Source organism: Narcine bancroftii, chromosome 7 (genome assembly GCF_036971445.1).
Source record: "Narcine bancroftii isolate sNarBan1 chromosome 7, sNarBan1.hap1, whole genome shotgun sequence".
In the NCBI taxonomy this organism is placed as follows: Eukaryota; Metazoa; Chordata; class Chondrichthyes; order Torpediniformes; family Narcinidae; genus Narcine; species Narcine bancroftii.
Window position 1 is genome coordinate 166,162,589 of NC_091475.1, and position 25,085 is coordinate 166,187,673.

General features: G+C 39.3%; 1 protein-coding gene and 1 long non-coding RNA gene across 4 annotated transcripts in view; one reads left to right on the top strand and one right to left on the bottom strand.

Moving 5' to 3' along the window:
- LOC138739328 (GRIP and coiled-coil domain-containing protein 2) overlaps positions 1–25,085 on the top strand; it is a 134,642-nt gene that overhangs the window by 11,990 nt on the left and 97,567 nt on the right. The window lies entirely within an intron of this gene.
- Positions 1,142–25,085, bottom strand: part of LOC138739332 (uncharacterized) — a 49,726-nt gene continuing 25,782 nt past the window's right edge. The window contains exons 3-4 of one of the 3 annotated variants that reach the window (XR_011342178.1): positions 24,324–24,429; positions 1,142–2,203 (exon numbers count right to left, since the gene is read on the bottom strand). This is a non-coding gene — a long non-coding RNA (uncharacterized lncRNA). Of the gene's footprint in view, positions 2,204–23,132; positions 24,430–25,085 lie in introns of those variants that run through there. The other 2 variants (XR_011342180.1, XR_011342177.1) reach the window with 2 other exon arrangements.

Sequence of the window (25,085 nt, forward strand, 5' to 3'; positions counted from 1 at the left end):
TAATGAAAATACTAGGTAACCTTTCATCATCAATCCAAGGCCACTCTAGATTGAACAAGGGTTCATCAGAATGATTCTTCTGAAGTCTTCAACTAGTTATCAATTATTAGCTTTGCTGAAAGATGTTGCTACTGCACAGAAACAAAATGTTTGAATGGAAAATAGAAATAAAGGATTAATATCTCTTATTTATGACAAATTGGCTGATTTAAGTTAATTAAAATCAAGAATGCCTGGGAGCAGGATTTGAACCTTTCATTGTCCAATGAGGTTTGGAATTGTATTTTTAAACAGCTTAACACTACATTCCTTTGTGCACGGCATTTTCTGTTGCAATTTAAAGTGGTTCACAGGGCATACATATCTAATCTAAAATTGTCTCATTTTTATTTGGACATAAATCCCTATGTGATAAATATAAAACAGATGATGTTTCCTTAATTCATATATTTTGGTTCTGCCTTTGCCTAGAAAAATTTTGGAAGGAAGTTTTTCAAACATTTTCAGTAATTTTAAATTTAAAATTAGAACCCTTTAATTGCTCTTTTTGGAACATTCCAAGAAGATATGTGTTACTAACTTCAAATTCAATGCCACATTTTATCTTTTACTACATTGGTGGCCAGACGTGCAATTTTGATTAAATTACACATGCACAATGGCTAAGTGACATTATGTCTTGTTTAAATTTGGAAAAAAAAATTAGATATGCAGTTAATAATTCAAATATTAAATTTCAAATGATATGGGGCTACCATTATCTTAAGATTTAGTGTTAATCTGGAATCTTGGCATTGTCTTATCCCTCTCTAAGATTGTGTAACTTAGATTTATGAAAGCTAATCTTCAACCTTCCTTACGGGAAGAGGTTTTGAAATGTATTTCTTTTTTTTTCTATTTTTGTTTCTGTTTCATTATGTACTATTTTATTACGTTGAGTGTCCTTTGGAACCTATACTTTTGATCATTGTAACTTTTTTTAGATCTTGTATTGTTCAACTTTTTATTGTAAAATTTCAATGAAAAATATTTTAAAAAGAAAGAAAATTGGATGGGGGTGTGATAAAATTGAAGATTAACTAAATAAAATGGGAACCTTGGTTCATTAAAATATTACAAAGCAGAAGGTATGAGAATTTAACAAGCGGTTTTCAGTTTTGCTAACAGGGTGAAAGAAAGACCTATTATATTTCTCTGGAAACAACTAAGTTATGTTTTCATTACATAGGCAGTGAAATGTCAAGATTCATCTATAATTAATAAAACAGCAACAATTATTCTTTTTCCTAGCCGAGGTCAGGTGGAGTGAAGCCCCAATCTGCCAATTTCAGTGACAGCTGAGATTTTTTTTTAATTGCACTGTATTGAATTTTCTTATAAAGCCATTATTATAAACTTTAATCATTACATTACATTTAATTCTGGTCAGTTATAATCTTCATAATAATGTTGGCAATATCATTAACAATGTACAGGTAACCACACATAGATTGAAGTGTTTTTCTCCATGTACTCCATGTATTTTTGCCTTGATGATAATTGATAGCTCATTTGTATCCAAAAAATACTATTGTCATATACACAAAATATTCTATCCATTAGCTGATCAACTTTTATTGATTGAATGAAAATCCTTTCTTAGACTGAACATTTGACATTCTTTTAATTCATTTAAGATATGGATATGACTCCTAGTATTCCCTAATTGTTTCCTGAATTAAATGGCCTGTTCAGTTTTATCAGAGATGAGTTAAGAGTAAACCTCACTATTTATATAGGGCAGATCGGGTGATCATAACAGATTTACACTCAGATATGTTATATTGGCAATTCAGCAAACATTTTTAACTCCAGGTAGATTGAGTTAAATTTAACTAAATTTAATTAACACACACACAAAGGGGGAACTCTCTTTTGGTTTTTTTTCTCTCATACTGTAAGGGGCACAAAGCAATACTAATGGTGACTGTCTGCCCTATAGCAGACAAAAAGGAACCTTGAACCTTGAGTCATGGTAGTATTCAAAATCATATCTCTGAATCAATAGCCCAGACTGGATACTAGTCACTAATTTAAATACAGTAAAATCTCTGGTAACTGGCACCAATGGGAATTGGTAGATGCTGGATAAGTGTATTCTCTGGTTGCTTGAGACTTACTCTTACAATGCCAAACAAATACATCTTCATTAAGAATAAACAGTCTGAAAAACAAAAGACAAAAATACTGTATTATAGCGGGCCGAATTGTCGCCCCAGTCGGTTGATGCAAGATAGCATGGGCCCCCCCTTCCCTTCTCAGTATTAGCCCGCGTTTGGCAACATGTGTTGCCTAGGTAATGTTTCCACTTCCTGGTTGTGTAGCATTGAGCAGGCAGTGGGTCCGCAACGCGCTAACGTCACTCTCTTAGACCAGTGTGCCCCAAAGAGGAAGTGACTCGTACCCTTAAAGCAGTGCAAGAGATTCAAATAAAGGTCAGTTATTGGTTTACCTTTGTGTTGTGTGGACATACTTCATTTCAGCAGCATTGCCAATGGCAGACACTACAGTGGTGACCCCGAAGGTTCCAACGTCTTTGGAACCCACGTCGAACGCAACAAAATGCAAGATGCTGCTACCACTACAACCGCAACCACTGCTGCGACCAATGCTGTGAGCATGCATTTTCTGCCTTTCTGGGCACAGCCAGCCCAGGAACTGGTTACCACTGGCCGAGCTCCAGGTTAGAGGTATTGTCTCAGAGGACACCAGGCTCTGGCACATCGTCAACACCCTGGACACCGCCACCACAGCCAAAGTAAGCTCCTTCATTGAAAATCTTCCTATGGAGCGTAAATACAAAAATTCTGGCATTTCCTCCTCAATTCCCTGGAACTCACCCAGCATGAGCGCACCGTCCTCATCCTGAATATGAAAGGCCTGGGTGATACAAACCCCTACAAGCTCATACATGAGATGGTAGCTTTAGCTGATGGGCACACACACTGTTTCTTGATCGAGGCCCTGTTCCTCTCCAAGCTACCGGTGCACTTTTATTCAGCAATATTAGACATGGATTTCAGCACCCCACTCCTGGTAGCCAAGGAAGCAGACAGGCTTTTCTGCACACCACAGCAGAGCTCGATACATGTGCAACCGATCTACGCTGTTGGCACCTCCAGCTCAGCCCCAAGTCTGTCAGTTCTGCCAGCAGTAGCCATGTCCCAACCGTAACGCAACGAGTGCTCAGACAAACGGAGTGATTACTATTTCTACCACCGCAGATAGGGCCACAATGCCCAGTGGTATGTCCCTCTATGCTTGTACCCCAATGCCAAGACAAGCAAGGCAATGGGAAATTAACAGGACGGCCACCATTAGTGGCCTCGGCAGTTGGCACACATAAAGGCTTACTCAATTGAGGGATCAGTGGATATGGAGAGTGATTTCCTAGTCGACCCTGATGCAGAGATAAGCCTCATCCCGCCCGCGTACTTTGAGCTCAAGCACAATACCAAAGGCCTCTCCCTACAGGCAGTCAATGGCTCCTCCATTCCCAGTTTTAACACTCGTCTCATCACAATCCATACCACCAGAACAGTTTTCTGTTAGAAGTGTATGATCACGTCTGTTGGTCAAACCCTCCTTAGAGCTGATTTCCTCTGGGCACACAAGCTCGTGGTAGACATGAACAGATGCCACTTGGTCAATGCTACCACTTTCCAGTCATACCCTCTCATGCTACAGCAACGTTCCTTTTTGCCATTGGAAATCCATTCTCTAGACCACAATGAATATACCCTTCTACTGGCCAAGTATCCATCACTGTTGGCTTCCAACTTCCACGATGGTAAACCTGCACATGGCGTGGAGCACCACATCAAAACCACTGGACCACCAATGTACACATGTGCACGGCACCTCCCGCAAGACAAATTCTTCCAAGCCAAGTCTGAGTTTGCTGCCATGGAGGAATTGGGTATCACCCACTGTTAAAACAGCCCCTGGGCATCCCCGCTAAACATGGTCCAAAAGAATGCCAGAGGTTGCTGTCCATGCAGTGACTACAAACAGCTCAATGACGTTGGAGTCCCAGATAGATAACCTATCCCACATGTCCAAGACTTTGCTACATGGCTCCAGGGCTGCCAGTTTTTCTCGAAGGTGGACCTCATCAAAGGGTACCATCAGATTCTGGACAAACTTAATGATGTGTCGGAAATGGCCATTATTGCACCTTACGGCCTCTTCAAGTTCCTCCAGATGCCTTTTGGATTGAAGAACACAGCCCAGACGTTTCAGCACATCATGGACATGGTTGGCAGGGATCTTGATTTCAACTTTGTCTGCCTAGATGAATCCTCATTGCCAGCCCTGACACCAGCACACACAGGACACATCTGACTCGCCTTTTCGAGAGGTTGCAGGAGTTCGAACTCACAGTGAACCCGGCTAAGTGCTAATTCGGTCTAGAAACCATTGATTTCCTTGGACACTGTATCACCCGTGAGGGTGCCACACCACTGCCAGATAAGGGTAGAAGCCAATCCAGCATTTCCCCAGGCCACATAGCGCTGAGCAGGCAGTAACTCCACAATGTGCTGACATCACTCCCACAGACCAACGCGTTCCAGCAGTAAGTGGCCCGTACCCTTAAAGCAGGATGTGAAATTCAAATTAAGTCAGTTACTAGTTCACCCTCATGTTGTGTGGACTTATTTCATTTCAGCAGTGCTGCTGTTAGCGGACACTACACTATTATACTTACATGGAATAAACTCGAATAAATAAAGCTTAAAACATTTTATTTTCAGTCGCATTCTTTGAAAAAAATTAACCATCGCTGCATCTAATCGTCAAGTTTATTTTCCTCTGATAGAAAAACACAGAGACATACAACTAAATATAACACACAGTCAAACAATACATATGCAGGACAAATATATTATCTATACAAATAGATATTGGTATCGTTTCATGAATATAAGAATCTCGGAAGGTTAGTATGAGCAGTTCCTTTGGTTGTTCAGCATTCTCACTGCCCGTGGGAAGAACTTGTTCCTCAACCTGGTGGTGCTGGCTCCAATCCTCCTGTATCTCTTTCCTGATGAAAGATGCTGTGTGCGGGATGGAAGGGGTTCTCAATGATTTTGTGTCCCTTCTTCAGACAACAAGCCTGGTAGATCATGTTGATGTGGGGGAGGAAACCCCAGAGATTCTCTCTGCAACACTTATGGTCCTGTGGATTGACCTCCGATCCATTTCCCCAATCAACTATATAAACTGTGAAGCCATCAGCCAGGATGCTTTTGATAGAGCTCCTCTAGAAGGTTGACATGATGGTGGCTGATGGCTTTGCCCGTTTCAGTCACCTTTGTGTCTTCCTGACAAGTGAGGATATGTTGTGTGTCCATGATAGGTCACTAGTTAAGTGAACTCCAAGGAACTTGGTGCTCTCCTCTCTCTCTACTAAAGAGTTGTTGATGTGTAGTTGGTGTTGGGTCGGTGCAGGAGGTGCCAATGGTAGGGTTGGAACTTCGACCATGTCTCCGCTAGCAGTGGGGTAGGGGTGGGGGACTGGTCGATTGGCTGTGGTCGATTCAGCAAGTGCCTTAGTTGCAACGGCCTGTGCATAAGCCAGGTCCCGGACAGAGACAGTGTCCCTCCACCCATCCTGTAGCCATACTGGGGGGTTCGCATGGAGGAGGTGGACCTTCTCAACCAGAGGATCTGCTTTGTGTGTTCTGGTGAGTCTCCAGAGTAGCACAGGTCCTGGGGTCATCAGCCAAACCAATAGCATTGTTCCTGTCACCGACCTCCTGGGGAAGGAGAATCATTTTTCATGTGGGGTCACATTTATCACTATACAGAGGAGGGACCTGGTGGCGTGGTGTGCCTCTGGTAGGACCTCTTGCTATTGGGAGATGGCAGTCCTTTTGACTTGAGGGCCAAAAGGACTGCCCTCTAAGTAATGCCATTCTCCCTTTCCACCTGGCCATTCCCTCAGGATTTATAGCTGGTGGTCCTACTTGTGGCTATGCCTTTGGCACAACTCCTTGTTCATAAATGAGAACTTCCAGTCACTGTGAATGTTACTTGGGTATCCAAAGAGAGTGAAGAGGCTACACAGCGACTTAATGACAGTGGCCATAGTCATGTCTGGGCAGGGGATGGCAAATGGGAATCTTGAGTATTCATTGAGGGAAGGGGGGCCCTTGAAGTCCACACTTAGACCTTCAAAGGGGAGGGTGGCCTTGATCAGGTGAGTTTTCTCTGGCTGGTAGAAGTGCAACTTGCACTCTGCATAGATCAGGCAGCTGTGGGTCAGCTCCCTGATGTCCTCAACCAAGTAGAGGAGTTTGCAGGATCTCTCAAAGTGATAGAGCCTGGCGACCACGGGGTAGAAGAAGCTGTTATGTTGGGCTTGGAGATAATCTGCTTGCTCATTGGCGCAGGTACCCTGGGACAGGGTATCGGGAGGCTCATTGAGTTTCCCAGGCGGGTACAAGATATTTTAGTTGTAGGTGGACAGTTCAATTCTCCACCTCAGGATCTTGTCATTCTTAATTTTTCCCAGCTGTTTGTTGTAAAACATAAATGCAACTGCACGTTGATTCAATCAGCAGGGTGAACAGTTTGCTGGTTAGATAATGCCTCCAGGGGTGCACAGCTTCCACTATGGCCTGGGCCTCTTTCTCAAAGGCTGACTGGCAGAGTTTGGGGCCATGGAGGGTACAGGAGAAAAATGCCATCGGCCTGTTCAGCATGGTAGCCAGGGCGAAGTCAAACACATCGCTCTCCATCTGGAATGTGATGGATTTGTCTATGGTGTGCCTCACTGCCTTGGCAATGTTGCCTTTGATGCGAGTGAAGGCCACTTGGGCTTCTGCCATGCCAACAGGGGAAAAGTAGTAGTTTATACCGGGGGGGGGGGCTTTGTCTGCATAATTTGGGACCCATTGTTCATAGTATGAAAAGAATCCCAGGCACCTTTTCAGGGCCTTGAGGTTATGGGGGATTGGGAGCTCCAGCAGGGAGCTCCCACCTACACTTAGGGTCAGGTCCAATGACTCTATTCTCCACCACACATCCTTGTATAGCCAGGCATGAAGTGCGAAACATGCATTTCTTCTGGTTATACATGAGATTTATGGCTTTTGCTGTCTGGAGGAATTTTTGCAGGTTAGTGTCGTGATCCTACAGGTCATGGCCACAGATGGTCATGTTGTCCAGATAGGGGATCATAGCTTTCAATTGGTGGTCATCCACCATTTGGTCCATCTCCCTCTGAAAGACCAAAACTCTATTCATGACTCCAAAGAGGACCCTGAGGAAATGGTAGATAGAAGCGGTCATCTGCCTTGAATGGCATATTTTGGCTGTCCTCCAAGCAGATCAGGATCGAGTGATAGGCCAGCGAGGACAATGATGGAGACCAGTATTGGGCAATCTCATTCACCATGTCAGCTATGCGGGAGAGGGGGTAGCTGTCCAAGAGTGTGAACAGATTGATGTTCTGGCTGTAGTCTATGACCATTCTGTGTTGGTCTCCACTTTTTACCAGCATCACCTGTGCTCTCCAAGGGCTGGTGCTGGGCTCTATGATGCCCTCTGCTAGGAGTCGCTTAACCTCAAACTTGATAAAGGGTCTACCCCTGGGGCTGTATCACCTGCTCTTAATTGCCACTGGCTTACAGACAGGGGTTAGGTTTTCCAACAGGAGGAGTGATGGAACCTGGAGGATGGACAGACTGCAGTCCATAAGCAGTGGCTGGTGTCTGGGTTGCTGATTGGCTGTGTTCAGGGAGACGGGCGGGTGGTTTAAAAATTGGTTATTACGGACAGTGTTGGTGGGGGAGGGGAATTGGGGCCTGTTATTCCATCACAACACTTTTAAGTTGGTACTGGAAGCCAAGCCTCAGTATGACCGGTGCAGAGTTGTGGCAACACGAGCAATTAAAAATTCTTGTACTTGGTGCCACCCATGGTTGGTGTTACTGTGCAGCTCCCTCGGATTTCGGTCGAATGGGACTTGGAGGCTAACAAGATTTTACACTGGATTGGGGTCACTGTGAGGGAACAGTGCTGTACAGTGTCTGGATGTATGAAGATTTTGGTGTTTCCTGTTCAAACAAGCAGTTCTTAATGTAGCCACTTACCTCAATGTTCATGGTAGACCTTGCCAATTGATATGGGCTGCTCTGGTCCAGAACGATGGATGTCAGCATCAGTTCATTGTCTGGCTTGCTGCTAATGTATGTTCGCATCAGCAGCCTCAAAGATGTCCGCCCTGAAAATGGCTACCCCTATGGTTCACATGTGGTCACAGCCAGAAGTGATGTTGACCTCAGCTGTCGTGCTAGGGTCCCTACCATGGTGTTTTCCATGACCAGAGGTGGGGCCAGAAGTGATGCAATCCAAGATGGCAACAGTCGCTGTTCATATATGGCACAGCAAGGGGAAGGTCTGGACCTACATACACAAGCTTAGTGCCCTTTTATTCCACAGCTGGAATAGGTTGTGCTTTGAACAGGGCAGTTTTTCCATGGGAAATAGTAATAGCACTTCAGGTGCTCGCCAATAGCAGCTGCAGTTTTGGACCCCATGTCCCAAGATGGCCGCACTGCCAGTAGAGTAAACCTCCATGCTCTGTTGGGCCATCTTTAGTGCCTTTGTGAGATCAGCCAAGTCCTACAGGGTCTGATCACCCTTCTCCAGGAGCCTTTGATCAGACCTGAGACCAGCCACACAGATGTCCTTGATCAGTTCCTCCTAGTAGATGGCAGCCACAAGCTCTCCCCAACACCTGCAAGGCTTGAATGTATTCATCAACGGACTCACTAGGAGCTTGTCAAAGGCTGTTCAGGAGGTATCTGGCATAGATTATATTCTTCAGGGACAGATACTGCTTCTACAAGAGCCCCATAGCTGCTGAGTAAGTCTCACAGTCTCTAACCATCTGGAAGACATGGTGGCTGACCTGTGCAAACATAGGTCTTTCTGATCAACCTTTTCCCAAATATCATGACACCTTATAAAGGCGTTCAGGTAATACAGCCAGTGATCAAATTTTATGGAGGCCTCTGGATCCTTGGGATCAGTGTCCAGCTTCTCATTCAAAAGGCCTTGTCCATGGCACATAGGTACAGTGATTAAATTGTAGCACTATAATTAGACCCAACAGACGAGAAGTTGAGATTAATTGGCTTTCATCACTATAAATTTATAATTATATCATACATGCTGTGGGCCCAATTCCAAGGCAGTACTGAGGAAGGGAATTGGGCGATACCAGCTTTATTAGAAATCTTGGATGGGGAGGAGTTACAGCATCAGGGGTGGGCCAACCAGTACAATGACTGCAATACAGTGTTCCCCCACAGTGACTGTGCTCGACATTCTGCTACTGAACTGGACTGACTGTGGTCTTTTTGTTAGGAATGTGGAATCTAGTTACAGAGAGGTGTGTTGAGTACCAGCGATGACAGCTTCTTCACCAGCTTCTGGGGAATAATCGTATTAAACACCAAGCTGAAGTCAATCAACAGCAGCTTGGCATATGAGGTGTCAGTCTCCAGGTGGGTCAGGACGGAGAAAAGGGGCAAGGCTATAGCATCGTCTATTGGCACAGTTTCTTCTGTAGTTCTTCTGCAGAATGTTTAATCTTCAGCAGGTTCCTCCTTCTTCACAGAACTGCCCAAAAGTCAAATAACATTAAAGATAATTAACCCCCCCCCCCCCCAAGTTTACAGATAAAGCCTCTGACCAGGGCATCCAACTAAGCAGGGTTAAGAGAGTCACCCAATGGTGAGTAGCATCAACCAGCTCTTCATCCTGGGTGTCACCATTTTATTCAAACACAACTTTATTCAAACTTTATTAAAACAGCTGCTATGAGCAAAGCACAACCAAAGCACTCCACTGGCTGAATATTTTCTCCCATCTTCACCAAAGGTTTGTGTTACTTCATAAAATATTTTCTTTTATAATTTTAAACTTAATTATTTTTACCTATTATTTTATTTTTTTTAATTTATGTATGTTCCTCGATTTTTTTTTGTTAGTTGCTTGAGGCTGCCAGTTGCTTGAATTCTGGATATTGTGCTCTATATTATTTCTCTTCTATGTATTAACATTACAATTCATGTGGACTGAAAGACTTTGAACCTGCAAATAGGATGAACCTTCAACATTGTATATAAATCTCCCCCTTCAAAAAAATTGTAGGAGGAACTTCAGCAGCAGGACAGCAGTTATTCAAGAAAGCTGCTTATCTCCTACTTTTCAAGGACAGTTAGGGATGAGCAATAAATACTGGCCTTGCCAGCTGTTCCCACATCCTATAATCCAAATAAAGTCATAAAGCAAATCTTTGATATACCTAATAGTGACAGTAAATAGATAAAAATGCAGTAAAGAATGTATGTTTTGTTATGTTAGTCATTTTAACAACAGTATATTAATGCTTTGAAATTCTGCCAGAACTCTGTCACAGCTCGATCTTGTTAAATGCTGTAAAGTTTAAAATTGATTTTTTGAGGTAATAGTAAAAATGCAGCTAATCTGTGAGAATTACACAGTTCAGGAAATTAGACTATGTATCTCTGGCAACAATGCACTCTGCCACATGCCCAATATTTGGTGCACCTAACACACGTGGAATAACATCTTTCCAGCTTGTGCAATATGAGTTGCTACGAGAAATTAGGACCATTTTACACAGCACATATGAATAGGAGAAGCATTTTAAGATAGAACTCATTCACTGCATCTGCAAGATTTAGGTCTAGATGTGGTAGATGGACAACTTTTTAAAATATGTAGTTACAATATATTTCCTCCAATATTTTTTAAATAAAACAATGCATAGAGCATGATTTTTTTTTAATTACTTTATAACATCAAATTAAATTGCCATTTCAAATGCAGCTCCCAAGTATATTACATTTTCTGCAATGGTTACTGATGAGAGAACCTTCTCTTTGAATAGTTCCTGATGGCAAGAACCATTACACTGGATAATTAATTTCATGTGATGAGAGCAGTCCCATCCATTTATTGCATTTTATGACTTCTAATAGTTCCTCTTTCTTTCGGAAGGAAGATGGGAAATAGGCAATGTGGATGCATTTTTAATTCAGTCATAGATCAGCAATTTATTTATAATATGTTAATGAAAGTCAATCTTGCAGCTGTCTGTCCATTCTGCACAGACAAACATTGCCATTGAAGTGACATATGGGTTTTGTGACTCCCAGACTTAAGCTACAAGACACTTAGAGATTTTGGAGTATCTTCAACCAGATAGCATCACGTCATTGTTCAATGAAGCAGAGACACAAGCCTTTAAATATGGGCTGCTCTGTCAAAATATGAAAATATTGCTGAAAATGACCTGTCAGAATTGAAGTCCAATAGTGTCAAGAGAGACAGATGCTGTGGCTAATGAATACCAAAGAGGTTGGGTAACTGTAAACAGGAGATGCTTTGTGTTTTCTCTCTTCTAATAGCTGTCAAAAGTCATAAATAAATAAATAAAGAATTCAAATCCAAAATGTTCATTTTTTCTATTTTCTATCATTATATTCTGCTAGTAAGGAATAACAGACAGGTCTCTGTGAAGTGGGTATTAAACTTGCAATCAAATCAGATGACATCACGTGATGGAATAGTGGCTGGTAGGAGAATACTAGCCCTCTCCAGAAAAGAAGAAATAAAGTGAAGAAAACACAAAGTTCAAGAAACACAAAACACAACAAATAAAAGATAAAGGTGTGGAGAAAAGAAAGAAAATGGAACCCAAGAAGGAAAAAGCAAAAACAATGGGAAAAAAAGAAGAAAAGACGCTGGAAGAGAAAGGAGAAGGCCTTACCTGCATGAAGAGGCAGGGAGGCACCGTGGAGAGAGGAGCCCGCTCCCCGAGGCTAGTGGCGACCCCACAGAGTCACGACCTCCCGATCCCGGGACTGCAAAAATGGCTCTCTGAGCCAAACAGAAGTGCGCAACTGTGCACACCAAGGAAAAGGAAAACACCAACGGGAGGGGCGCCCAGCTGTGGAATTAACTTAGGCAGCACGACCAGCTGAGAGATACCCGACAGCAGGGCTCTCAGCTGGACGAAGAGCAAAGCAACAGGAAAGGGAGTGATAAGAAAGGAAAGCAGCAACAGGAAGCCCAACAGATAACTAGCCCAGAAGTAGAGGACCAACAACAAGAAGCTATGCCAAAAAACACCCAACAAACTGAGGCAAGCAGCTCAACAAGAAAGTCAGAAGAGACACAGATACAAGGAAGAGAAGTAGAAGACACAAACACAGGTGCAGACTCAGAAGAAGAAGACCAAGCTCTGCACAGAGGAATAGAAGGTAAAATAGATGGACAGTATATAGATTTTTTAAAATTTCAAGAACAAATGAAAGCATTAAAAGAATGGTTGACATTAGAATTTAGTGAAATGAAAAGTACAGAAGAAAAAGTGAGTAGAATAGAGCTGGTCATTACAGAAATAGGGCAAAGATTAGAAAATGTGGAAGAACGAGAAATGGCTGTAGAAATGGAAGTGAATGACTTAAGAAGAAAATTGGAAGACAGTGACAAAAAAGTTAAAGAGTCACAAGAGTTGTTAGCTCAGAAGATTGATATAATGGAAAACTATAGTAGGTGAAACAACATAAAGGTAGTGGGCCTAAAAGAAGATGAAGAAGGCAAAAATATGAAAGAATTTATAAAAGAATGGATCCCAAAGGTCCTGGGAATGCCAGAAATACAGGAAGGAATGGAAATAGAAAGGGCGCAAACCACAGTCACAACAAAATCCAAGATCTGTTTTAGTAGAATTTCTGAGATACACAAGAGAAAATATATTGGAGAGGGCAAGGAATAAAATTAAAGAAGACAAAAAAACATTGGAATACAAGGGTCAAAAAATATTTTATACCCAGACATAAGTTTTGAACTCCTTTAGGAGTTTAACACAGCAAAATTGATCCTATGGAAAAAAGGCTATAAATTTATGTTAAGATATCCAGCTGTGCTTAAAATATTTATTCCAGGGGAGCAAAACAGACTGCTCTCGGATCCAGAGAAAGTGCGAGAATTTGCAGAACACCTCAAGGACAGAAGGAGAGATGAAAAAATGTAACAAGAACGAAGAACGACAACAAACTACATATAAAGATGTAAAAATAATGTATAAGTAAGAACTAAAGAAGGGAAAGAAAAGGGAAGTAAGGGAGAAGGGAAAAAAGAAAAGAGGGTGAGCTTTGTTAAATGTGAAGATAAAAGTCTTTTCTGGAGGGCGTTGGGTGGGAGAGAATAACAGTCACAGCAAAGTGAGGGGAGTTGTGGTTGGCCAGCAAGGGACAAGGGGAAACTCAGAGAAAGGGGGACACTGGGGTTAAGGGAATTTTAGATGTGGGAGTTGTTGAAGTATTTTATGTTTTAGAAGTGTTGTCATACATTGAGTTCAAAAAGGAAAAACTGAGAGATGAAAATGGGGAAAAGGGGAAAGGTGGTGGCGAGGAAGCAGAAATGAGCTGTAAAAAGAGTATGAGATGGCCATGTTGAACTATATGTCTATAAATATTAATGGAATTCATAAACAAATTAAAAGGAAGAGGCTATTAAATTTACTGAAAAAAGAAAAAATAGCACGTGCAGGAAAAGCATCTAACTGAAGTGGAACATAATAAATTAAGGAGAGACTGGGTAGGGCACGTAACGGCAGCATAATATAATTCAAAAACCAGAGGTGTAGCTATATTAATCAATAAAAATGTACCTATCAAAATAGAGGAGAAACTAATAGATCCAGCAGGGAGGTATGTAATGCTAAAGTGTCAGATATATTCAAAATTCTGGAATTTGGTCAATATATATGCACCTAATGAAGAGGATCAAAAATTCATGCAAGATTTTTTTGAAGATTGTAGATATAGAGGGAATATATTGATAGGAGGGGATTTTAACCTTAATTTGGACCCAAAGTTGGATAAAACTGGACAAAAGACTAGCAAAAAGAATAAAGTGGCCAAATTTATGGTTAAATCAATGCAGGAAAGGCAACTTTTGGATATATGGAGGAGGCAGCACCCAAGGGAGAAGGAATACTTATATTATTTGAGTAGACATAAAACATACTCAAGGATTGACATGTTCCTGTTGTCTGCCCATATCCAAGGGAGAGTTAGGAAAACGGAATATAAAGCTAGATTGCTATCTGATCATTCACCCCTGTTATTAGCATTAGAATGGGAGGACATCCCACCAAGAACATATAGATGGAGATTAAACTCCATGTTACTTAAAAGACAGGAATTTAAAGAATTTATTGAATGCCAAATTAAAATGTACTTCGAAATAAATACAGAATCAGTGAAAGACAAATTTATATTATGGGATGCAATGAAAGCCTTCATTAGAGGGCAGAAAAATAAGTTATGTAACTAAGATGAAAAAGGACTACAATCGGGAAATAGAACAGTTGGAAAGAGAGATAGTAAGTACAGAAAAATAACTAGCAACAAGGGAAGATACAACAAAAAGAAGAGAATTGGCAGACAAAAAAAATACGAAACATTACAAACATATAAGGTGGAGAAGAACATAATGAAAATAAAGCAGAAGTATTACGAGCTAGAAGAAAAAGAACGCACAAAATATTAGCCTGGCAACTTCAAACTGAACAAGCTAAAAGAACTGTATTGGCATCAAGGAAAAAGGACAAACAAATTACATATAACCCAACAGAGATTAATGAAAACTTTAAGGAATTCTATGAACAATTATACTGAACTGAGAACGAAGGGAAAGAAGACAAAATATATGAGTTTTTAGCTCAAATTGAACTACCAAAATTGCAAGAAGAGGAGCAAAGCAAATTGATAAAACCATTTGAAATAGAGGAAATCCAGGGTATATTAAAAAAGCTGCTGAACAATAAAATGCCTGGAGAGGATGGACTCCCAATAGAATTCTATAAAACATTTAAAGAGTTATTAATTCCTCCTCTCCTGGAAATAATGAACCAGATAGAAGAAACACAAAACTTGCCAGATTCATGTAAAACAGCAATAATTACAGTAATACCAAAGACGGGGAAAGATCCACTAACACCAAAATCATATAGACCAATATCTCTACTTAATACAGATTATAAGATAATAGCAAAACTATTAGCAAACAGATTGGCCGACTGTGTACCAAAAATAGTAAAACAAGATCAAACTGGATATATTAAGAAAAGACGAACAATGGACAATGTTCATTAATTTAATCCATGCAGTACAAGGAAATAAGATACTAACAGTGGCTGTTGCTTTAGACACAGAAAAAGCCTTTGACAGGGTAGAATGGAATTATTTATTCAAAGTATTAGAGGTTCAATCTTCCAGAAAAATATATTAATTGGATTAAAGCATTATATAAGGGAACATTGGCGAAGGTGACAGTAAATGGATATGTATCGAACCAATTTAAATTAAGTTGGTCAACTAGGCAGGTATGTCCACTATCTCCCTCACTGTTCACTTTAGCAATAGAACCATTGGCAGAACCGATAAGAACAGAAAATAAAAAAAGGGATAAAAATAAAGAAGAAGGGGTATAAAATCAGTTTATTTGCAGATGACATCATAGTATACTTAACAGAACCAGAAATATCAATAAAAGAACCTCATAAGAAATTGAAGGAATATGGAGAAATATCGGGGTACAAGATCAATGCAAATAAAAGTGAAGCGATGCCAATGAATTATGCAGATTACACAGAGTTTAAAAAAGAATCACCATTTAAATGGCAAACACAAGCAATCCGATACAAATTAAATTATCAGCCATTAATGAAGAAATTACAGAATGACTTAGTACATTGGAAAGAATTGCCACTAACATTGATAGGGAGGGTAAATTGGATTAAAATGAATATCTTTCCAAGGATACAATACCTATTTCAATCGTTATCAATTCCCTTAACAGAGAAATGTCTTATTAGTTCATAACAATGAACTAATAAGAAAATTCTTATGGAAAGGGGGAAAACCGAGGATAGCACTAGATAAATTAACAGAATGGAACAAACAAGGTGGTTTGCAGCTAACAAACTTTAAAAATTATTATAGAGCAGCACAATATCAGATTTTTATCAAACAAGGGAAAAACCAGATTGGACCAAGATAGAGCTAGATAAAATAGGGGAGAAGGTACCAGAACATATACTTTATAAGTGGGATGAAAAACTGGTGTAATGTAAAAGTTCACCAGTACTGCACTATTTACTCAATATATGGAAGAAGATTCACGTAGAAAGGAAAAAAACAAATTACCAATGACCAAAATTATTATTATTGATGCAAAATCAACTAATCCCTTTCACAATAGATAACTTTTCCTTTAGAGAATGGGAGAGAAAAAGAATTAAAAGAATAGAAAATTGTTTTTTGGGAAATAATTTATTAACATTTGAACAAATTAAATACAAATATGGAATAACTCATAGTACAATGTTTGGATACCACCAACTGAAAACCTACTTAAAGGACAAATTGAGAAGCAGACTGAGATTACCAGAAGGAAGCAGCTTTGAATATGTGATTTCAGAAACAACGATAATAAAAAGATTTATAACAAACATGTACATCAAGCTGCAAGATAAGGAAAATGATGAAATAAGCTATAAACCCAAACAAAAGTGGGAAAAAGATTTAAACATAAAGATAAAAAATGAAATATGGAAAAAGCTATGCTCCAGAACTATGAGAAATACAATAAACACGAGGTTAGGCATGATACAATATAATTGGTTACACAGGCTATATATTATGCCCCAAAAGTTAAATAAATGGGATCCAACATTGTCAGATAGATGTTTTTGCTGTAAGAAGGAAACGGGAACAACAGTACATGCAATTTGGGCATGTGAGAAAGTGAAAAAGTTTTGGGAAGATCTAAATCAGGTATTAAATAAAACACAAAAAGCAACATACCAAAAAATCCAGAGATCTTTCTTCTAAGTAATATAAGAAGTAAAGAATTAGGCCTTAAACTGGATGAAGTGCAAAGATTCATTATGATAGCCTTAGCTGTAGCAAAAAATGTATAATGTCATCTTGGAAATCAGAAGAGAGCCTGAGAGTACAGCAATGGTACATGGAAATGAATAAATGTATTCCATTGGAAAAAAATAACATATGATTTAAAAAATAAAGTCACATTATTTGAACAAATTTGGGAACCGTACATGGAACACAACAGAGAGGGTTTGCCTTGGACCTCCACCCCCTAAAATTATACAATGATAAGAAGACAAAATGACCTGATCCAGTGTGTAAAAGTAGATGACACAATTTTCTTGTTTATTTTCAATGTGTGATGACATTGTTTAAGGGTTTTATTGTATTGTGTATGTTGAACATTTAATGGGTTTGGAGGGGGGTGGGAAGGAGGGAGGGAAGGTAGGGGGGGAAAAAGGGGAGAAAATGCCACTGTGTATATTTAAGAGGGAAATGTTTGTATGTATTTTGATTGATATGGTTCATAGTGTGAATATTTTTATTTTAATTTAAAAATCAGATAACACCTAAAGCCAATATATAAATCTGGATTAGAACACTCAAGCCAGTTAACTGCCTTTACTCTGCTTTGCTAAAATATATACCCCACATCATGGATCTATTGGTTTCTTTACCTGTTACAGTGTCCAAAACAAATAGTTTTATTCACACAATAAAGTAACAAATCAACAACTATCTATCTACATCTAGAATGCAAATCATCCATTACAAAAATGCCACGGAACAGAAATGTAAAAGTTGTTCACCTAAAACAGCCATCAAGAGAACAGAAGCACAATCAAATCACTCAAAGTACTTCCAGGGGACACTTTCACTCAATTTTTATTTATCTTAGTCTATAATGTTTCTAAAGCATTCAAAATAGAATAAAGCTCAGCAACATGATCAAATATTTCTAAAACTCCTCTTCTTGTTTTGCATATCAACCACAGAAATTTCTTGCCAAATTTGCTGCTCAATTTCTTCTTAATAATTTTCATATCAGGTTTAAGCTTTCTCCTTCACCCATATTCATGTATGTTCGAACTTATACTACTCCATTACTCCTGCCTGATTATACCCAATTTTTGCTTCGTCAGTTTCTCAGCTTGTAAAGGTTCAAAGATTCCTTTTATTGTTATTTATTTAATAACACATTAAAAATGTAATATACATGATATATTTCAACGTTTGTCTGCCATAAAGCAAACAAAGAATTGCCATGAGCATTGCCTGGTGTCCCGAAAAATAGGAGAATGAGAAGCAAAAGAGAATCCCTTCAGAGACACTGAGTGTCCATGGATTCATCCTCAGCGTTCCCACAACCTCTGCAGCTGCACAGACTCCAGTTCAAACCATCAGCAACCCGAGCTCCAGATCCAAACCATCGACACATTCAGGAAGCCTTCAGTGCCAAGGCCCTTCGGGAGCCCTTCTTGCTTTTAACTCCATTTTGAAGTGCAATTCTGAAACAGGGCTCCCTTGATCCAATCTCCATCAGCCGCAGCCTGTGTGTGTCGAGTCTCTTGACTACAAGAATCCAAAAGCCCGCAGCCTTTATGGCTCCTTCAGCCACTAAGTCTGTTGCTGATTTGCTACTTTGATCACCTTCCCTGCAGGATCATCTCCCATGTTCTCCTTCTCAATGTGGGGCTGTTCTCCCCATTTCTGGTCCCACGCAATGATCTGCAGCTCTCCCTGAGTCTGCAAATCCTCATGCTAAGCTGCCCAGCACAGGTGCCACCATCTTGGACAGACTTTGTGTTTGCAGGATTTATAAAAAAATGTTTAAAGCCTCTACAGAGACATTGGCATTAGGACCAGGCAGTAGGATCCTGTGAAGCAGTGCTGTGGCTCTTCTCCCCACTCTCCCAAGTCTCCACCAGCAGCAGGGCTGCCATTATTGCAGTTAAAGAAATGCCACCATTTTTTTTAGAACTCAAGCTTGGAAATTATTACAGGTCAAATCTGTTAGTGTTCCTTGGGGCACATGACCTCCTAGATTTTGAACATAAGTTTTTTCAGCCCAATAAGTTTTATAAATGATCTGATAAACTCTGGGATCTTATTTTCTTTGTTAAAACCTGGTGCTTCATTGTTTTAAAGAAAATGGCCAATGTATACTTAGGGTTATTGATCTGCTTCCAATTATATCATCTTAGAAGAAACACAGGATTCGTAAAGGTGATGGTTCATTTAAGTTTTATTCTTTTTCTTTTAGTTTAACTATTTTACTTTCTGGATAGAGAACAGTTAAAAAACTGAGTATTTAATTTCCGTATGATTGATTTTACCATTACCTATTCAGTTTTCAAATTGCTTCACTATTTAGTATGGGTACTTCATTGGTCAAACCTGGTCATTTATTCTCTGAACCAGTTAATGATTCTATGGAGTACTTTCCACTTGAGTTTCTTTCTCACTTCTATTTATTTTAGTCTATGTTTCTTAGAATCGATGTTAAAAAGTTGCTTGTCAGTTTTGTCAATCTCTTTTATATTTTTGAAAATTTCAATTAAGTTAGCTCACGGTCTTCTTCCAAAAAAAATTAAACAATTTATTTCACCTCTCTTCATAACTTTAAATCCTCCAGAATAATCTTCCTTGTACTTCTCAAAAGGGGGTCTGACTATCAGCTAATGTAACAACCATATTCATTGGAAGGTCAAGCAAACCAACGTCACTGTCCTCTCTAAAGATAACAGTACTGAGGCTCAAGTTGCACTCAATTACCTACACTTGACATGACAATGGTTCCCATGTCTGACAATTCTTGAAACATTCTACTTGAGGTTTTATCATGGAAAGGATAAAGGCAGACAAAGCTTCTTGAAGAAATTCAATATCTCTACTGATTCTTGGGGAGCTCTGACCAACGACTACACAAAATGGAGAAAAAAAAATGAGGGTCTTACATAAGAAACACACAAAGGCCTATCCATGGGCTTCACGAACAACACACCCCTGCACCATCAGCCACTTTCACCCCATTTAATTACAAGACTGCAATTCCCATAGTGGTCTCATTAGGTTCCTCAGAACCCACTAAATGGGAGTGGAAGTTAATCATATTCAATCCTTAAACTTTTTGATTTTTCTATTCTAATCCTTTAGGAATAAATCCAAACATTTTTTCCCCAAGGCTATTTAACTCACCACACCAATTTCTGTTTTATTTCTTGATTCTTTTGCCCCATTTAGATTCTATAATGTAATATCCAGCTTCCATGTATTGCTATCAAAGATCTCCTAGTCACCTGCACTGAAATTCAATTGGAAGTTATATGCCCATTCTGCAAGTTCATGACTGAGCAAGATACTCTGATAGTAAACCAGCAGTTAGACAAATCATGTACCTCTTGCCACGAAGCTCAGGACTTAATGTCCCAACATTTACATTGGCCTAGAGCCTCCCTTTCAACAATCTAGGTCTACCAACATTATGGAATGCTATGATAATTGAGAAGTAAGAAGTCTCTGACTGAGTGAGACCCTAGGAAGGAAATTGGACTCTGGCATTGGAAATTGCTCTGGATGGGGATGGTGTATAACAGGAGATGAGTCTGGTGTGAGGAGGTGAGGGCATTGAAGAGGGATATTTCTGAGATTGAAGGAAGGGAAATTTAGGAAGAGGAATTCAAGAAAGGAATAATGTAAGGAAGATGAGGCTGAATCATTTTTAAAGAGGGTTAAAAAAAAAGGTGGAAAGATTTTTAAAATAATTTTAAAATTAACTTTTCCTTCCAAAAATTTTCATGACATTTCCTAGCTATTTCATTATTTGAATTGCAGGATGCATATGAAGCCACGTAAATCCAAAAGTATAATGTAGACAAGAAACATCTTCAAGTAACTCCCTATCAATCACCAGTCATGGTATCACCAAACACTGCTGGTCAACATATAGAAACATTTCACCAGAGATCCAGCTTGTGAATAAAGTTGGGAGATCAGCAAGTCATTTGGTTAGATAGAGACGGATGAATCTTATAGCTCAAATAATCCATGAGTAGTGGGTAGAGATCAGAAAGCTGCAATCACTCTGATAGGGGCTATACTATTTCCCCCCCCCCCCCCCAATAACCACTGGGTGGAAGAGGAACAGATGTGGAGTCAGGAGATGGAATACAAAAGCAACAGGATCCTCAGAGTTGGAAACTTCAATTTCCCCAATATTGACTTGGATGTCATAAGTGCCAGAGGTTTAAATGTGAAATAATTTGTTGTGCATCCAGGAGTACATAGCACGTAGATAGTGTTACGAGTTCAGAGGACCCCAAAAACCAGCAGCAATAGATATGCACCACAACACAGGGTTACTTAAACAAAAGTAGTTTTTAATTATAATTGAACAAGAAAACAGAATTGAACTTTAACTTATTACTTAACCTACCTAACCTACTTAATCCCCTCTCTAATACTAAGCGCAGGTGTGTGTAATGTATATTTAAGATTAGAAAAGTTATTTGGATCACTGGTTGCAGGCAATTCTTGGACTGTGCACAGAAGTTAGCATGAACCAAAGTTCACCCACTCAGGAGGGTTCTTGCTGGTTTTCAGAGAGAGATTCCTTTTCCAGGACATCCGCACCTGATTCTTTTCCAATCAGTCTTGCTGATGAAACTTGGCCCCTTCAGGGTTCTCCAGATGGTTCTCTTTCTTTCAGTCACCTCAGACAGTTAGTCTTCTCCTTTGACCAGACAGCCTTCCAAATGTTTGCCAGCTTTGTCCTTCTGGAACTGATTTCTGTGTCTCTCCTCTCTGTTTCACTCCCTCCCTCTCTGAGAGCCAAACTCTTCTGTCTCTGCCTGCAAAGATCATATGCTCTCCCAGACCAGCTGTATTCAGCACCTTTGCTGCAAATATCCTGTGTTTTAAAATGTGTGTGTGCAAGCTGCTCCAGCAATTCCTCCCAAACCACCTCAAAATACTCTATCACAATAGCCTAACCATGATGGGGGCTTTACTTGTTTTTGCATTAGTAAATGAGCTCTGCCAGGTGATCAGAGTTCAGTGGGAAACATTTTGGGTATAATGATCACTTAAACTTTCAAGATAGTTCTGGACAAGGAAAATTATAACATGATTACACAGGAACCATGGAAGAGTTAATTGGGAGCCCACAACTGACATGTGGCAGTTCTTTAAGGAGCAAACTAATTGGGAGTCCAGGACCAACGTATTCCATTGCAAAGGAAGGATAAGGATGGAAAGGTGGAAGAACGTTTGATGTCAAGAAAGGTTATGAACTTAATCAAGAAGAAAAAGGTTCAGGAAACTACATTCAGATAGGGCCCTGAAGGAATATATTGAAGGGAAGAGCTCAAAAGGACAGAACAGACCATGAACAGTCCAGGACATGCAAGATTATAGGAAATATCAAGGAATTTTATACACATCAAAAATAAGAGAGAGAATAGGATCATTCAAGAACATGAATATGAAGGGGTTGGGGGGCTATATAATCAGCTCAAAGCATCAAATATATAATTTTATTTGGTTGTCATATTCAGCACAGACAAATGGGCCAAAGGACCTGTTCCTGTGCAGTACTGTTCTATGTTTATGGTCTATGAATAAATATGTGGTCATCCATTTGGGTAATCTCACCCATCATCCATGTTAAATTTGTTGCAGACATTCCTCACATTGATCATCTCTTCAATTTTGTTTCATTCACAAATTTACAAATTATGTTTCTGATTCCAAAGTTTAAATCATTAAATTAATTGGTGAATAGTGTTGGAGAAGCAATGTAAATTATCTGACCAGCAATCCCAACATCTGGAATAATAATCCAGAAATTCATAGTCAAATTCCATCATACTAGCTGTGGAATTTAATTTTAGTTAACAGTCTGGAATTTTTAACAACTCTTCTTGGTAAAAATTATTATAAAAGCTAAGGAGTAAAACACAAAAGTCTGCAGACTCTGTGGTTGAAGTGAAAACACAATGCTGGAGAAACTTTTTTTTTTTTTTAATTTTTTTTTTTTTCACACCATAAATCACATTAGCCATGATATACACTATTTCTTTTTCACACATATACAGTGACTTTTTCTCCCCCACCCTTTCCTCCCAAACCACCCCCCCACCCCCCCCTCTCATCCATTTTAGGTATACAATCTAGGTTGCATTAAGCCAGTCAGACAATGTTGTCATTCAACAAAATTACACCAGAAATTCTACTGAGTCCATTCTTTTCTTTCCTTCTCCTTCCATCAACTTAGGTACTGTTTGTCCCCGGTAGGTTTTCGCTATTGTATTTAATGTAAGGCTCCTATACTTGTTCGAATATTTCAATCTTATTTCTTAACCAATATGTTATTTTTTTTTAATGGAATACATTTATTCATTTAAATTTGGTAGTTTCTTCCTTTTAATTTGGTTATGTATTCCATTAATATTTAAAGACATATAGTTCAGCGTAGCCCTTTTATATTTTGTTTATCTTCTCTTTCCGTTTTTCCATCATTACCTTTCCTCCTTTTCCATTTCTGTTTTCTTATTTTCAACTCTTTATAAGACAACATTCCTACAACATCTAACATTTTCCTTATTCTCCTATTTCTATCTTATTTATCCCCAATCTCCCCTTCCCCTCCTGAGTTGTCCTTTATCCCTTGTCGGACAACCACATCTCCCCTCTCCATTTGAATGCTGGAGAAACTTGATGAAGACCTCAAGCCCAAAATGTTGGTTATGTATCTTTATCTTTGCTAAACTGTAAAAAAAAATACACTGTCTGACCCGCTGAGTTTCTCCAGCTTTGTGTTTTTATTTTAGCAACAAAAAAAAATCTGTTTCAGAAGAAAACATCTGCCACATTATGGTCTTAATGTGACTCCAAGGCAGGCCTACCAATGTGGTTGACTCTTCCAAGAAAGGCCTTGTAAGCCATTCAGCTATCACCACCTTCTCAATGCTGCCCATATTCTTGAAAAATGAATTAAACAAAATGGTCCCAACACTAATCTTTGTGACACTTTGAAGCACCCTCTTTGCCATTCTTTCCAGAGAAGTATTTTGCTTTCAGGCGACTCAAAATGCTGCCACACCATACTGTTCAACCTAGATGTATAGCAAGTTCTTATTAATTACTTGCTGCTTCAAAAGCAAAAAATAATGCCCCAGCCCCCACCATTAGATCTTGTCAATATTAAGTATAATTGATTATATTGCACTTGCTTGATGCATGCATCTGCAACAGCAGGCATCAATCTCAGTAACATTCAGTGCAAAGCAATTTGCTTGATCAGCATCACATTCACAAAATTAAGCATCCCCCACTTACAAAATCAGTAGTCCAAGACTCCAATTTGTTCTAATTACAGAAGACACAATAACAATTTATGAAGGCTCATTCTTTAGAGTTGCCCAAACTTTCAATCTTCATCACCCTGGAAGACATGACAGCAGAAACATGGAAACATTGCTTCTACTAACTCTTGAACATATATTGTCATTCCTTTATAATCTTTAAGTCAGGTCCTAGAACTTCGATCTAACTGCATTTTTCACCATATAAACTGACGTATTTCAAGATTACCCAATATCAACCCTTAGGGATAGTTAAGAATTGATATTAAATGACAGTTGTGCCAGTGATGTCTGCCTCCTTACAATGAATAAAGCTATCCTATTTTTCTTAATCTGTGGTACAGCATGATGCAAAGGGTAATTACACAGGAAACTAATTATTATGCATCTTGAAAAAAAAGCATTTTGGAAAACATTTTACTCCAAATATTAAAGAAATTGATGGTCATTCAAATCATAATCCACTCAACTTGAAAAAAAAATCCTTAGTTCCAAACCATAATATGTCTTGACAAGGTACTGCTGAGAAAAGAGTTGTGAATTGATTGTTTATTGGTTCATCTCAACACAAGAAGCAGAACTGAAGATTAAAGATTAAATACAGTCATTCCCCCCTTATCAACAGGGGATTTGTTCCAAGACCTTGAGAGGATGCCTGAAACCGTGGATAGAACTGAACTCTATACAGGGTGTACACCCCTTAACATCCACAATAAGTTCTGTGAAATTGGGCCTT